Here is a 5000-nt window from a genome sequence, read left to right on the forward strand (position 1 = left end):
GCTTCCTGCTGCAGGGAATGCAGCAACGGCTCCATATTTATATCCCAAAATACGGGGCCGCAAACTGATCCCTGTGGACATCCTTTAGTGATGTTCTTGGTCACAACCGCATTCGGAGACGTCATCTGTACCACCCGGTCTCTACAGTAGCTCTTGAAACATCTGTATAGTGCCGCCGGACACTGCATATCCTGCAAGCAGGTAAACAGCGCCGGCCACCACAGATTATCAAACGCCCCTGAGATGTCCACCATCACTCCTAGAACATATGTGCAGTTCGACGAGCTGACAAGTTCGGCCGCCGTGTTGATGGCGTCTTCCGTCGATTTTCCACGGCGGAAACCGAATTGCCATTCGTGCATTCCTGCCATTTCCCGGTGACCAGTCAATCTCGCACAGAGCAATTTCTCAAGGGCTTTGCCCAAGGTATCTAGCAGACATATTGGCCTGTATGCTTTGTGTTCTGTTGGGTCCTTGTCTGGCTTCTTTAGTATTATTATTTCTGCTCTTTTCCATCTCCTTGGAAAAGTACCTCTTTCCAGACATTTATTATATAGGTTTGCCAGTATCGGGGCTATTTTTCCTTTTATTGCTTGAAGTACCTCAACCGTGACCCTGTCGGGTCCGGGAGATTTTCCTCTTTTTAGGTTTGATATTACGTCTACCACCTCCTGCGGTGAGAAGGGGTAGACCATTGTATTGTTGTTGTATTCTTCTTGTGCTCTCTCTCTTATAGCCGCCTGCTCCGGTGTGTCCTCAGAGGGATCATCATCCGGTAGCAGGGCTTGGAGGAGCACCGTTATTGTTTCTTGTCTGGTTGTGGTCATTCTATTTTCGCCTGGTATTCTTATAGATGATAAGACTGTTGGAGCTCTTATTTTTTCCCTAGCTAACTTGTATGGCTTTCCCCAGGGATCCATTGCCAGGTTATTTCTTACGAAATTTTCCCAGCTTCTTTTTCTAACTTCTATAATTTCTCTTTTATATCTCTCCCTTAGTTGTCTGTATATACGCAGTCTATGCTCCCTGTCTTGTGGGTTAAATGTGCGCTGATACCTGCGTCTTGCCCTGCGCGTAGCCTGACGTAGGTCACTTAGTTCTGGAGTCCATGGTGCCGGGTGCACGCTTTGGACTCTGCTTCTCTTTGGTACGACTGCTTCTATTACTTCCTTTATACTTTGAACTATCTGCTCCGCTGTTTCATCAACCTCGAGATCCTCATCCAGCTCCGGTGGGCTGTACTCCCGGGAGAGTCTTTCCCAGTCTACCTTTTTATAGTCATATTCTGAAAGCCATTCCTGTGGCGCCACATTCTGTTCTGATTTTAATATATACTTTATTACATTATGATCACTGGTCGTTGCATTCTCCAATACCTCCCATTTATCTATTTTATTGGTAGCCCTGTTATTTGCCAGTGTTACATCTATATTTGTTTTTGCCCCTGCTCTATTTGAATATGTTGGTATCTCGCTAGGTGCGTTTATTATATCTAGATTTAATTCACTTATTGCATCTTCTAATTCCTGACCTTTTTCGTCTTGTTCTCCGCTGTGCCACAGGAATGACTTTGCGTTTGCATCCATTGCTATGATTACTTGATGGCCCTGTAGAGTTCTACATATTTCCTTTAGTTGTTCTAGGTACATAGTTATTGGCTCTCTATACTGACAATATATTGATACTAAATACCACTTAGTGTTTTTGGCGTGTACTTCGATTGTTACAACATGTTCATTTGTAAATTGATTTAATACTATTGTTCTTATATTACTATTTAAAATTACTATTGCAGACATTGGTCTTTCTCCCTTCATGATTATTTGAGCCGTGGCTGTCATTCCTGGGATTTTACCCTCCCGGGAGTACGGTTCTTGCAAGCATAGTATGTCAGCTTTATGTTCTTCTGCTAATTTACGCAACTCGTAATTTACTTGTACGCTTCTCATTGTATTAATTTGGAGAACTAAAAGATCCATTACGGATGATATGTATGGTAATGATCTTCTGGCCATGTCTTATTGGGGTCAAATCCTATTCGGCCGTATGTTGTTACCATTTGTATATATATATTTTCCAAATTGTATTTTACGCCTCTTCTTTCGTATACTTGCTTTACTATTTCCTGTAATTGTTCGTGTTCCGTGGGGATTCCGGCCGCGGCTAGCTGAATGCAGTCAACGTCCGCCAAAGCTGGATAAGTAATTCTCGAGCCGTTTGTGTGCCCCACTCTCACTAGTTGGCGTAATGCAGTGGTTAGCAGACCGGGTTCTTCTAGTCTTGCCATCTGCAGTGCGTTTTCGCATATCTTATAAGTGTTCTTTGGGTCCATTGCATTATATGTGTCACTCTTGCTTGACTGATTGTTTTTATCTTTTATGTGTTCTGAGTGGTCTCTTTTGGGCGAGCTCGGTCGTCCGTCCTCGCCCTTCATCGGCGTTTTCTTTTCATTAAAAACGGACGACCGAGGTCGTCCGTATTTCTTTCCTATGTTGTTCTTTTCTATGTCTTTGTTTTGTCTCTGTGTTGGTGTAGTGTGTTGTGTCCTGGGCGCCTCTGGTCGCCCATCTCTGCCCTCCATCGGCATTTTCTTTTCATGAAAAATGGGCGACCGAGGTCGCCCTTCTGTTTGTATTTGTGCTTCTTGCGTGTTCATTGTTTGTACTTGTGCGTCTATCATGCTTATTGTTTGTACTTGTACATCCCTTGTTGTATTTTGTTTCTTGTCTTGTATCAGTGTTTCTCGTTGTGTCTTGGGCACCTCTTGCTTTCTATCTCCGCTCTCCATCTGCATTTTCTTGTCATAAAAAACGGGCGACCGAGGTCGCCCTTGTGTTGGTGTTCTTTCAATGGGGGTATTGGCAATACAGTTTTGTGCTGTACATGTTTTGTGTTGATTGTTATCCCGTTTGTTATCCCGTGTGTTTTTTGTTGTTCCCTTATTTTCAGGTTGTTTATCCGTGATTTCTTTTGCATCTTTTTCCCTTGCCCCTACTGCTTCTCTGATTTTCATGCCCCTTAGCGTATCTCTTAGTTGTTTGCTTGGTGATTTATGCTTCTTTCTTTTCTCTTGGGGGTTAATCTCCATAATCTGTCCTTTGTATAAGTCTTCCTAGTAACAGCTGATACGTGGGGCATTCTTTGGAGTTTGGTGCTCTACATTTTCTTTTTCCCCTTCTATTGCATGGTATACATGTCTCAGGTCTGTTCTTCTCTGGGCACTCTTTCTTGTTGTGGTTGTCCGTTCCACAGTGACCACAGGTGGGGTCACCCCAGGTACAGTACTTCTGTACGTGACCCAGATCCATACATCTGTGACACCTGGGTACCACGCAATAATCTTTGACCGCGACTGAGCTATACTCCACATATACTCTTCCATTTTGTATGAGTTCTTTTCTCAATGTTGGGGAAACCTCAACTACTTGATGTCCCGTATCTCTGTCTTTTCTCCCCATTCTAAATTTTGGTCTAAATTCCTTTTTGAAGTCTTGTGGGCTCATTTTTTCTTCAAAATTCTGAGTGTAAATACACTCCGTTAGTTCCTCTGGTGTCAACCTATTTGACACATCAAATACAGTCATTAATGGCCATCTTTTCTTTGTCCTCTCACATATTACCGATCTCTGTAAATCTTTGTGCCCCATTATTGTGTTCCTATCCTGTTGGGTGGGAGTTTCCACTATGACTGCATTTTTTGCAACTACTACTTTGTTTATTTTAACTTTTGCTTTGGTTGGATTAATTACTCTTGTGAATATTTCCTTCACCTCTTTTACGCTCTGTCCTTCTTTTGGCTTCAAAAATAATGCCACTCCTTGTTTTGCTGTCACTTTTTCTATACTTTCTTTCATATTGATTTGTTGTTTCTGTGGTCCTCCTGCCACCACTGTGGCGTATGTTTTTGTTTTTTCGGCTATTATTTGTTTATTTTGTCGTTCCAGCTCTTGTATCCTACCTTCAAGCTGGCTTTGGGCAATTGCCCATAGGGCCAGCTTGTCTTTTATTTCATTTAATCTGTCATTGCTCATCTTCCCTTTATCTGTCACCAGTAGCGCATTTATCTCCTTTAGCCTTTCGGCTGCGCTCTTTATTTCATTTTCATCATTCACCTCGTATCGCTCGGAAGTCTCTCTCTCTGTATTTTCCGCCATGATTCTGAGAGAGACCAAAGAGTTGAGAGCCCGTCTCTTTCCCCGGACCGGCTCTTCTGGCATGGGGGGAGGCTAATTGCAGCTCGCTCACCAGTCCCGCCCCTTGACCAAGAGCTTTCAACAACTGAGCTGCGAGGTTTAGCGCGCCGTGGGAACAGCGCACTAGTCCTCTTCGAATGCTGCATCATCGAAGTTTTCTCCCGCTCCCTTACCGGCGAATGCCACCCACATTCCGGGAGAGCGGATTCACCCTCCGTCCTTCGCCCCCTACTAGGCCGAGTTTCCACCAAAAGGCTAAAGACCCGGTCCTACTCAGGTGCCGGGCCGGTCCCCCAGACGTTCGGGGGTCTGGACCCATCTAACCTAACCGGGGACGTGTCACCACGCCCCGGCTTGGCGGATCATGCCCCGGAATTCCAGGGGCAAGGCGGGTGACCTTCGCCGACTTGGGCCAGGATCCCGCCGCGACAAATGCAGCACCCGGAACCGGCGTACAAGATGTTCAGCACGCCGTCGCACCCCTGCCCTTTGGTCGCCCGAAGGCTTAACAGCTGCACCCCGAGAAGGCGAGCAGGGGCACTTGGGAAGGAGAGGCTAAGATGTTCGAGTCGCATCCTTCCCCCGCTGCCTATTCCCAACCATGTGCCCACACAAATCGGGGCACATAGCATGAGACAGCTATGCAGCTAGTAGATAGGGACAGCGGGAATCTCGTTAATCCATTCATGCGCGTCACTAATTAGATGACGAGGCATTTGGCTACCTTAAGAGGGTCATAGTTACTCCCGCCGTTTACCCGCGCTTGCTTGAATTTCTTCACGTTGACATTCAGAGCACTGGGCAGAA

At 45.4% G+C, this 5000-nt stretch overlaps 1 pseudogene; it reads right to left on the bottom strand.

Moving 5' to 3' along the window:
• The window catches only part of LOC124741670, a 10921-nt pseudogene that overhangs the window by 3120 nt on the left and 2801 nt on the right, over window positions 1-5000 (bottom strand).

Source organism: Schistocerca piceifrons, unplaced genomic scaffold (genome assembly GCF_021461385.2).
Source record: "Schistocerca piceifrons isolate TAMUIC-IGC-003096 unplaced genomic scaffold, iqSchPice1.1 HiC_scaffold_1976, whole genome shotgun sequence".
Taxonomy (NCBI): Eukaryota; Metazoa; Arthropoda; class Insecta; order Orthoptera; family Acrididae; genus Schistocerca; species Schistocerca piceifrons.